Source organism: Pristiophorus japonicus, chromosome 9, assembly GCF_044704955.1.
Source record: "Pristiophorus japonicus isolate sPriJap1 chromosome 9, sPriJap1.hap1, whole genome shotgun sequence".
Taxonomy (NCBI): domain Eukaryota; kingdom Metazoa; phylum Chordata; class Chondrichthyes; family Pristiophoridae; genus Pristiophorus; species Pristiophorus japonicus.
In genome coordinates, this window is record NC_091985.1 from 113,666,942 (window position 1) to 113,678,599 (window position 11,658).

The 11,658-nt window shown below is 50.0% G+C and overlaps 1 pseudogene; it reads right to left on the bottom strand.

Annotated features, from left to right (window-relative positions):
* Nucleotides 1-2,878: 2,878 nt before the first annotated feature.
* Nucleotides 2,879-3,051, bottom strand: LOC139274242 (U2 spliceosomal RNA; annotated as a pseudogene).
* Nucleotides 3,052-11,658: the final 8,607 nt, after the last annotated feature.

Consider the following 11,658-nt stretch of genomic DNA (forward strand, 5'->3'; position numbering starts at 1 on the left):
GCACTAACTGGCAGGAAGGACCATTCAGCAGTGCTATTTAAAACACGAATACATTTCTTGCACAGCTTTTGATAAAAGACCCCGCCATTCTTCCTTGGGTGTACCTCTCAGTGCTGTAGCTTTTCACATGTACTTCCTGTTTTGTTAAAATCTTTCATTTTTTTCAATGCTTCTTTCTATTGCTGTATGTAAAAATCATCTACAGAAAATTTTACAGCACGGAAACAGGCCATTCAGCCCAACAAGTCTTTGACGGCATTTATGCTTCACACGAGCCTCCTCCCAGCTTACTTCATCTCATTTTTTAAGATGATTCTACTGATACGTCTGCTCTGTGTTTATTTTCCAAGCTCGCCCCTTTGTTTTGATTACATAGAATTACATAGCACAGAAACGGGCCATTTGGCCCAACTAGTCTGTGCTGGTGTTTCTACCCCACACGAGTCTCCTCCCATTCTGCCTCATCTCAGCCTTTCAGAACATCTTTCTATTCCCTTCTGATCTACTTTTCTTTTGAAAGCATCTAAGCTATTTGCCTCAACCACTTCCTGTGGTAGCACGTTCCAGGGAGGGCAACGGATGTTTGCCAGACTGATTCCTCGGATGGGGGTTGGGGGCGGTGGCGGTGGTGAAAATTGTCCTATGAGGAGAGCTTGAGTAGACTAGGCCTATTTCTCTAAAGTTTAGAAGAATGAGAGGTGATCTCGCTGAACATTACAAAATTCTTACAGGGCTTGACAGGGTAGATGCAGGGAGGATGTTATTCCTGCCTCGGGAGTCTAGACCCAGGGCTCACAGTCTCCGAATAAGAGGTCGACCATTTACGATTGCGTGAGGAGAAATATCTTCACTCAGAGGGTGGTGTATCTTAGGAATTGTCTACTCCAGAGGGCAGTGGAGGCTCAGTCGTTGAGTATATTCAAGGTAGAGATCAATGGATTTTTGGATATTAAGGGAAGCGAGGGATATGGGGATAGTGCAGGAAAGTGGAGTTGAGGTAAAAGATCAGCCATGATCTTATTGAATGTCGGAGCTCGCTCGAGGGGTCGATTGGCCTACTCCTGCTATTTCTTATCTTCTTATCTGGGGAACAAAAATGAAATTGTTTTTTGGATCTGGGAGATGGAACAGTGGCTTGCTCTGTCGACACATCGACCTGGTATTGCAGTGCCTCTGGGAACATGCAGCTTCGCCTCTCTGGGGTGGGAAGTTGTTGAAGAGAAAAGAAGAAAAAGGGTTTGCAGCTGCTTGACCGTGCTCTCCTTTCCTTCGTAGGTTGCTACTCGCCACAGGTCACTTCTCCTGCCGCCGGTGCGCCATGTTGCCGCCTTCTACTCAGCAAGGTCAGCAGCTGCCTTTGTGGTTTCCTTTCCGTATTTGAACGTGGGAACTTGTTCTATATAGAATCATAGGCTGCAATTTTGCCGTTGTTTAGTTGACAGGATGGGTGGTGGTTTAGTTATGAACTTTAAAATGATTGACAGCAAGCCGGGAACCCGCTGTCAAAACGCGCACACCTGCATTTCCCGATGTCGGGTCTGCCAGCGCTGAGCAGACCTGACCGGCAGTGGCGGGGGACCAAATTCAAATCATTAGTGGCTTGTTTACAGCCACTTCACAATGCTTTTCCTCCCGCTTTTTGAATTGGACAGGTCGCCCACCGGTATCACCGCTGTGCTTAGTGCTCGTCTGTGAAGCTGAGGCGGGAGGTCACTGGCCATTGAATCAGTTGATGAGTTGACAGCTTCAAATGTCACGTCAAAGCTCCCAGCCAATTGAGAAATGTTCCCTTCTCTAAACTGCATTTCCAGTAGGGAGATTCAGAAATGCTGAAAGTCTTTACACGAGTCTCCATCCAGTCTGAGCTCATTACCTCTGCCACCATTGACAGATCGCTTCTGTCATCTCTACTTCACCTGCCATCTATTACATCAGCATGGGTGTGCTTTATGCTCTCTCACCTTGCTCCTCAGAATCCGACCACGATCAGCCCCGACACTCGCGTCACCAGGCACACCGGCAGCACCAACAACAACACCAGCAACCTTCTCCGCAATCAGCACAGGATGCTGCACAGGCAGAGGGCATCAACACCCGACCACATTGGTCTTGCCTTGCAGTTTGGCCTAGTTTTGGGTTAATTGTTGTTTTATTTCCTTCTACCCTGCCTCCCTTTGTGCTGGCTGGCTGCAGCTTAAATTGCTTGAAGTTCCTTATCCCTTTTGTTGTTTTCCAGTTTCCTTGTTTGCAAGCTGGATGCATAAGGTTTTAGGTGGGAGCAGTGATGGCTAATTTTCATTGTTGAGCATTTGACCTTTGAAACATTTGAACAGTGTCAATCATCTTGTGGTTTTGCAGGTTTCTGACGAGCTCTATAAACTGTGTCAGCTTTAAGCCCATTGTTTTACTGGTCCTTGTATTTTTCAGAGCAGCACACATGTGGCTGGTTTAAAGTTTGCTAAGGCAAAAGCTGGAGCTGAAAGACTGGTTGGGAGCAGCGAGAGCGGGTTTTGCGAGAGAATGTGCAAAGTAATTGTTGTTGGTGTGTGGGGGGAAGTGTGTTGGTATTTGGGCTGTGTTGCTATTTGTCAGATGAGAGTGGCAGCAGAGCTTTGTCATGCATGTAATAAGCATGTTGTGTTTTTCCAAATTTGAGAGCGAATGTGCAGCAGGCTGTGTTTGGGTGTAGCTGTGAGTGTGTTGTGTTTGGAAATGGTGTTTGTTTTTTTTGTTAAATTGTCTGATATAGAAATGATAAAGTGAGGTAAAAATTGAGATGTGCAAGCAATAATGGCAAGTAAAATGTGTGTGGCATAAAAGGAAGAAAAAAGGAGATGTTTTTAATGAATCTGCTTTTAATTTTTAAATTCTCCCAAAAGGGAGGTGCACCGTTCCCAGAGACACTGCAATACCGGGTCGATGCGTGGAGTGGACGGAGCAAGCCCCTATTCCATCTCCCTATTCCAAAAATCAATTTAATATATGGTCCCCAGATATTAAACTGATAAGAACAGATTTTTTTTTTGTTTCAACATTTTTTCGTCTAAAAATTTGCACGATGCATTGGAAAACAGTTCAGTACATTTGGATGCAGTCAGCAATTTCATACAATGCATTTGGATGCTGACAGCAGTTCCATTCAATACATTTGCATGTTTTATATTTCAAGGTGCAATTCAGTACAATCCAGGATACATTGTGATACAGTCATCAAATTAAGTTACATGTGGCACTATACGGTACATGAAACGGATGAGAATACAGTTACATTTCTTTCCAAGATACATTACTAAACAGTGTTGAACTTGCATTATACATGGCACAACGCAGGTGTTTTCAGATCATGGTGCTCTATGTATACAAACAGGTTTACGAGTACAGCCTGAGAGGAATTTAATATCGATTTCAGCCCCTGGGTTTACTGTGGCAGTAGGGCCTTAAACTGTGGCTCTTCCCCACCGTGCCTTTGCGGCAACTGCACCAATCTTTAGTGCGTCCCTCAACACGTACTCCTGGATCTTGCATTGCGCCAGTCTGCAACACACAGCCGTGGACATCTCCTTGCTCTGGAAGACCAGCAAGTTTCGGGAAGACCAAAGTGCGTCTTTCACCGAGTTGATGGCCCTCCAGCAGCAGGTGATGTCTGTCTCGGCGTGTGTCCCTGGGAACAGTCCGTAGAGCACAGAGTTCTGTGTTAGGGAGCTGGTTGGGATGAACCTCGACAGCAACCACTGCATCTCTTTCCAGACCTGTCTTGCAAAGGCACAATCCTGAAGGAGGTGGGTGACAGTCTCATCCGCCCCACAACTGATTCGGGGGCAGCGTGCCGTGCTGCTGAGATGCCGACTGTGCTTGAAGGATCTGACGGGTTGGGCCCGCCTCACTGCCAACCAAGCTAAGTCTTGGTGCTTGTGTGAAAGCTCTGGCAATGAGACGTTCTCCCAAACGAGTTTGACAGTCTGCTCGGGGAAGCACCCAATAGAATCCACCCTCTCCTCCTTCGGTAGGATGTCCAGGACCTTACGTGCCAACCACTGCTTTATGGCCTTGTGGTCAAAGGTTTTTTTTCTGAAAAACGTTTCCACGAAGGACAGGTGGACAGGCATGGTCCAACTGGTGATTGCAGCAGTGGCTCTCTTTGCAGTCCTTTGTCTGGTGTCCCTCCTTCTTGCAGTTGCGGCAGATGACTGCTTTGCAGCTTGTCGCCACGTGGCCTGCTTTCCCGCAGGTCCGACACACATTGGGTTGTCCGACATACACCAAGTAGCCCCGACTTCCTCCGATGGCAAAGCTGGAGGAGGGGTGCAGGATGGTTTCATTGCCGTCCGCTTTCAAAATGACGTGGATGTGGCACTTGCTGATCCAAATCCCATACCAGTCGTTCACGTCCACACTGTTGCCTGCCCCATCGACATACTTGCCGAGGAATGTCAGCAGATCAATGACTAGGATGTGGGGGTTGTACATATGCACTGTGATAGTGCACTTCCTCTGTGATGAAAGGGTTCTGCAGTCACCATTGACCGCAGTGGTTCAGCCATCTCCTTCAATGCCTTTAGGAATTTTAGGCATTGGGTGATGTTTCTGAAGGTTACATCAAAGTAACCTCTCTCCGGAATGTCCTGCAAGGCGAAGACATCTGCAATTTTCATGCCGCACGATTCAAACAGGATTTTCTTGATGAAGAGGGACCGGTCAATTGGCGTCTGTCCTTCCACCTTCTTAGCAGTTACTCGAATGGTGTTTTGAACTCCCTGGTTCGCCGCTCGGTTTGCCACCATCCGGTCTTCAGCTTCGTCCTTTCGGCTTGTGTTTCTGCCGAGACCTTCAATCTTTTGTGTCGCCAGTTTGGCAGCTTGGTGGACATTCTGGTCCGCCCCTTGGTCGGTCGACATGCAGATTTCCTCTTCTCTCCAGTTGGTGCTTGGCCCGAGCCAGAAGGCCAGTCCCACCCATCCCTTCCCTCAACGACTATCTGTCCCACCTGTGACAGAGTCTGTGGCTCTCGTATTGGACTGTTCAGCCACCAAAGAACTCACTTCAGGAGTGGAAGCAAGTTTTCCTCGATTCCGAGGGACTGCCTATGATGATGATGATGATGAGGTCCTATTGGAAGTTAATAAGATTGAAAATGTTTGGAAATGGAAAGAGGTGCATTTATATAGTGCCTTTGACGACTGCATAGCGATTTGCAGCCATCAAAGTACTCATGAGGTAAATGCTGCTTTGTAAATGTTTTTGGTTGTGGTGTGAGTTGCAAGTGTGAATACTTGTTGATTTTTTTGTGTAAAATGTGGAATTTGGTAGCTGCAGAGATGAATATAAATGTGAGCGTGGAGATGAAATGAATGTGAGCGTTGGTATGCCTTATCGGGCCATTTGAATAGACTGACTGGTGAGTTTTAAAGGTGGTGCAGGTGATCCCGCATTGGTGTGATGTGTGACCTTGGAAGTGATATCAGTGTGGAAAGAAGTGATGGTGGGCTCCGGGGGACTGTAGAAGAAAAAGATGTAGGAGATGAAGGGCAATTTTGTAGCTCCCTCTGTTGGAAATAAATTAGAGCTGTAATTGAAGCAGAATGTGAGATTGATGAGCAAATGTTTAGTTTACAAATTGAAATTCTGATTTTAATTGTAAAGCCAGGGGAGAGCGCGAACGCAGTCCCCCACTACCACAAATTTTGAAGTCGAGTATCCCGCATTTGGGGACATCGCAGGCGTCAGCACACCCCAATCTTTAGTGTGTCCCTCAGCACGTACTCCTGGACCTTGGATTGCGCCAGTCTGCAACACTCGGCTGTGAACATCTCCTTGCTCTGGAAGAGCAGCAAGTTTCGGGAAGACCAAGTGCGTCTTTCACCGAGTTGATGGCTCTCCAGCGGCAGGTGATGTCTGTCTCGGTGTGTGTCCCTGGGGACAGTCCGCAGAGCACAGAATCCTGTGTTACAGATTTGCTTGGGAGGAACCTCGACAGCAACCACTGCATCTCTTTCCAGACCTGCCTTGCAAAGGTGCAATCCTGAAGGAGATGGGTGACAGTCTCGTCCGCCCCACAGCCGACTCGGGGGCAGCGTGCCGTTCTGCTGTGCATGAAGGATCTGATGGGTAGGGCCCTCCTCACCGCCAACCAAGCTACGTCTTGGTGCTTGTTTTTTTAAATTTCAAAATATACTTTATTCATATAAAAATTTGCACAATACATTGGAAAACAGTTCAGTACATTTGGATGCGGTCAGCAATTCCACACAATACATTTGGATGATGACGGCAGTTACATTCAATAAATTTGCTTGCTTTACATTTCGAGGAACAATTCAGTACAATCCAGGATACATTTAAAAACAGTCAGCAAATTACGTTACATGTGGCACTATATGGTACACGGAATGAGTGAGGGTACAGTTACATTTCTTTGCAACATACATTACCAAACAGAACTTGCATTATACATGGCACTACATAGGTGTTTTCAGATCATGGTGCTCTATGTTTACAAAAAGTTTACAAGTACAGCCCGAGGGGAGTTTTATACTGATTCAAGCCCCTGGGTTTACCGTGGCGGAAGGGCTTTAAACTGTGGCTCTTCTCCATCGTGCCTTTGCGGCGACTGCACCAATTTTTAGTGCGTCCCTCAGCACGTACTCCTGGATCTTGCATTGCGCCAGTCTGCAACACGCAGACGTGGACAACGCCTTGCTCTGGAAGACCAGCAAGTTTCGGTAAGACCAAAGTGCGTCTTTCACCGAGTTGATGGACCTCCAGCAGCAGATGATGTCTGTCTCGGTGTGTGTCCATGGGAACAGCCCGTAGAGCACAGAGTCCAGTGTTACGGAGCTGCTTGGGATGAACCTCGACAGCAACCACTGCATCTCCTTCCAGACCTGCCTTGCAAAGGGGCAATCCTGAAGGAAATGGATGACAGTCTCGTCCGCACCACAGCCAACTCGGGGGCAGAGTGCCGTGTCTCTGAAACCCCGGCTGCGCATGAAGGATCTGACGGGTAGGGCCCTCCTCACCACCAACCAAGCTACGTCTTGGTGCTTGTGTGAAAGCTCTGGGGATGAGACATTCTGCCAAACGAGTTCGACAATCTGCTCAGGGAACCACCTGACAGGGTCCACCCTCTTCTCCTTCCGTAGGGCATTCAGGACCTTACGTGCCGACCACTGCTTTATGGCCTTGTTGTCAAAGGGGTTTTTTCTGAAAAACTTTTCCACGAAGGACAGGTGGACAGGCATGGTCCAACTGGTGGGGAGCGTGGCCAGACCCATTCTTCGCAACACCAGGGGCAGGTGATACTTGGTGTTTGCGTACCGAGGGTCTGTGCACCGCTTGATGCTGCCGCACACAAAGGTGGCCATCAGGATGAAGGCCACGTTCGGAACATCCTTTCCTCCACTGTCCAGGGATTTATACATCGTGTCTCTGCAGACACGGTCCATGTTGGACCTCCAGACAAAGTGAAAGACGGCCCGGTTGACTGCCGTGGCACAGGAGCGTGAGATGGGCAAGACCTGCGCCACATACAACAATACTGAGAGCACCTCACTCCTGATGACCAGGTTCTTTCTTGCAATGGAGAGGGAGCGGTGCTCCCATAATCCCAGTTTCTGTTTGACTTTGGCGAAATGCTCTTCCCAGTTTTTGGCGCCCGCCCAGTCCGCTCCGAACCATATTCCCAACATCTTCAGGTAATCTGGCTTAACAGTGAAGGGAATAAAGGATCGGTCGGCCCAGTTGCCAAAGAACATGGCCTCGCTTTTGCTGCGATAACCTTTGCCCCCGAGGCCAGTTCAAACTGGTCGTAGATTGTGAGCAATCCGTGGACCGACTGCGGATCCGAGCAAAAGATGGCCACGTCGTCCATGTACAGGGAGGTCTTGACCTGAGTGCCTCCGCTGCCTGGGATCGTCACCCCTCTAATGCTCGCATCCTTCCTGATGGACTCGGCAAAGGGCTCGATACAACACACAAACAAGACAGAGGAGAGAGGACAACCTTGCCTGACTCCAGACCTGATCGAAAAGCTTTCAGTTTCCCACCCGTTGATTAGAACTGCACTACTGATGTCTGTGTAGAGCAGTTGGATCCAATTGCGGATACCCTCCCCAAGCCACATTTTGGAGAGCACGTCCATCAGGTATGTGTGCGATATCCTGTCAAAGGCCTTCTCCTGGTCTAAGCTGATTAAGCGGGTGTCCACCCTCCTGTCCCACACGTAGGCGATCGTATCCCTGAGTAGCGCCAGGCTATCAGAGATCTTCCTGCCGGGGACAGCGCAGGTCTGGTCCGGGTGAATCAACAGCTCAAGAGCAGCATTGACCCTGTTGGCGATGACCTTTGACAGGATCTTGTAGTCCACATTGAGCAGCAAAATGGGCCGTCAGTTTTTGATATCCTCCCTCTCCCCCTTCTGCTTGTAGATGAGGGGATGATGCCTTTCCTCATCGATTCTGACATGCTGCCGGCCAGAAGCATACCCCAGTACACTTCCAGCAGGTCTGGGCCCATCCAGTCCCACACAGCCGAATACAGCCGTCTAAGATCTCCGAGGTAGACGACAGGAAAGACTGGGAGGCCGCGCGGTCTGTGGGCTTGACATCATACAGCCTGACATAGAAAGATTTGCTGATCCTCAGCATGTCAGGCTGCGAAGACGTCACAGAACCATCTTCTTCCTTTAGGCTGGTGATCAAAGAGCTCCCCCTGTGTACCTTTGGAAGAAGAAACGCGAACACGTCTCATCCTGCTCGACGGAGCGGACTCTGGAGCAGAAGATGATTTTGGAGGACTCTGAGGCAAAGAGTGAGGCTTGCTGGCCCTTCACCTCTTCGAGTTCCTCCGCGACATCAACCCCCATCGACTGCAGCAGGAGCAGGTTTTGCATACTCTTCTGGAGTTGGGACAATTCCCTCTGTCTCCCTCTCGCCTCCTGAACACCTTTGAGGATGAAGAACCTCTTGATTGTTTCCCACCAGTGCATCGGGGAATCGCAGAGGGGTTTTACGGTTCTCCAACCTTTGTAATCCCTCTTGAGTTCCTCAACGTTTTCTGGAGTCAATCGTTTCACGTTCAGCTTCCATATCCCTCTACCAACTTTCTGGTCTTCCTGTGGGTTGCCAGTCGGCCAGTAGGAGGCAGTGGTCAGAGAAGAACACCGGCGTGATGTCGGTGGATCTGACCTTGAGCATGTGGGACACAAACAGGAAGTCTATTCTGGAACGGACGGACCCGTCTGGTCTCGACCAGGTGTATCTGCGCGGTGCTCCGTCTGCAGGGTTGCTGAAAATGTCGCACAGCTTGGCATCTTTTACCACGTACATCAGGAGTCTGGATGTGGCGTCCAGTTTGCTGTCAGCTCTGCTGGATCGTCCAGCCTCATCGATGATGCAGTTGAATTCACCGCCCAGAATGACCGACCTGGATGTTGCCAGCAGCAGTGGGAGCTGTTGGAAGAGGGCCATCCACTTGTTCTTGAGAGCTGGGACATAAACATTAATTAGTCTGAAAGGGGAATTTTTGTACATTACATATGCTACGAGGAGGCGGCCACCAACCACCTCCTTAAATTCGGTGATGGTGAAGTGGCCTCCCCGCAGCAGAATGCCCAGGCCGGAGGACCAGCAGTCGTTGCCTCCTGACCAGATGGACGGTAACTGCTGAGGTGCGGCAGGCCGCACTCCTGCAAGAACAGCAGGTCTACTTTGACCTTGGATTTTACGCTACGCATGTTAATAGATCTAAGTTTTAAATTCATTTTAAAGTTAGTAGTAACAGTTCAATCATTACATTACAATAGAACGGTCATTAATGTTGCAGACCTGACCAAAATCCTGTTCCTGCATGTATAAATCAACACTAAAAAAAGTCTACTGCACCTGGGCTGGGATACGAGTCGTCCTCTGCCGTGAGGGTGCTTCGAGCAGGGGACTGCTGCAGTATTGACAGAAAGTCCGATATATCCTCTGCGCTGTCTTCACCTGGTGTTGGTGGTTCCCTTTTTTCATCACTCACAACGTTCTGGAGCTGGGGTGCTTTGGTCGCTGCGTCGCTCCCAGTATTCTGGAGGTGGGTTGTGCTGGGCACTTCGCTGCTCCCGTTGTCCCGGAGCTGGGCTGTGCTGGTTGCTTCTTCACTCCCGGTATTCAGGAGCTCGTGTGCGCTGGGCACTTTGCTGCTCCCGGGTTCCCGGAGCGGGGTTGCAATGGTCGCGTCACTGCTCCCGGTCGCCTGGGGCTGTGCATTTGCATTTTGCCTCTTGTCCTGGTGGAGGTAGTGAGGGGCTTTGTCTCGCCCTTCGTAATCAGACGAGCTGTTGTCGCTGCTGTCTGTCATGGACGTTAGCCGCCTCTTCCCTTTCGTTTCAGCAGGGGTCGTTGCTTGCCTCTTTTCCTTACACTTGCGGGTCTTTTTCTTGACGGTTTGCCATCCATCTCCATCTTTTGCTGCCTCCTCGTTCATGGACTCGGTGCGCTGGGGGAGAGCTTCACTGCTGGGTGCTGGTGTCTCGCAGCTCGCCATAGCAGGCTTCTCTTCCTCACCGACTTGTTCAGTGTCCATGCACAGCGTGTTGGTCGGGGGGGTGGTGTAGGTCTCCTCTGGAGAGTTGTGTTTCTCAGCTTCCTCCTCCTCTCGTATAATGTTCTTTGCCCCCTGCGCATAGCTGAAGTTGCGTTTGGGGAAGCCTGACCACAGAGGTTGCAGCACTTGGTCCTTTGTCTGGTGGCCTTCGTTCTTGCAGTTGCGGCAGATGACTGTTTCGCAGCTTGCCGCCACGTGGCTTGCCTTCCCGCAGGTCCGGTATATGTTAGGTTGGCCGGTGTACACCATGTAGCCCCGACTTCCTCTGATGGTGAAGCTGGATTGGGGGTGCAGGATGGTTCCGCTGGCGTCTACTTTCAAGGTGACCTGGACCTGGTGCTTGCTGGTCCAAATCCCGTGGAGGTCTTTCAGGTCGATGCTGTTTCCTGCCCCATCGACATACCTGGGGAGGGATGTCAGCACATCAATGACCGGGATGTGGGGGTTGTACATCTGCACTGTGATAGTGCGTTTCCTCTGTGACGGGAGGCCACTCGGCCTGGGCTAGGGGCGGGAGCGATTCAACTGGCCGGCATCGAGGCCGACAAGCGGCTGCAGCAAGAAAATTAACGGAAAGGCTGCAGCAAGCAGGCGAGGCTGGGAGCGAGGAGCAATGCGCATGCGCGGACATCACCAGCGGACTCCACTGCGCATGTGCAGATCTCCAGGCACAGTTTTCTGCGCAGAACACTGGCTCCACCCCTGACTCGACTGGCCACGCTGCGCGACTACAGGGAAGAGGCCGGACAGCGGCCAAAGTGGCAACACCATTTTTCAGCGCACCTCGGAACGGAGAAAAGCGGCGCAACTCCGGTAAATGCGCCGAAAAACGGGCTGGGCCAAAATTGAGGCCACGGAATGGGGAGAGAAGCAAAGCTGAAATCGGAAAGCAGAAAAGTAGAATGTTAATTTGGAAGACAGGAAACAAGGGCTGGAAAATCGACAACAAGGAAGTTTGGCAGTGCTAAATGGTATATACTTCAATGCAAGGAGTATAGTGAATAAGGCAGATGAGCTGAGAGCACAGATAGACACTTGGGAGTATGACATTATAGCTATTACTGAGACATGGCTGAA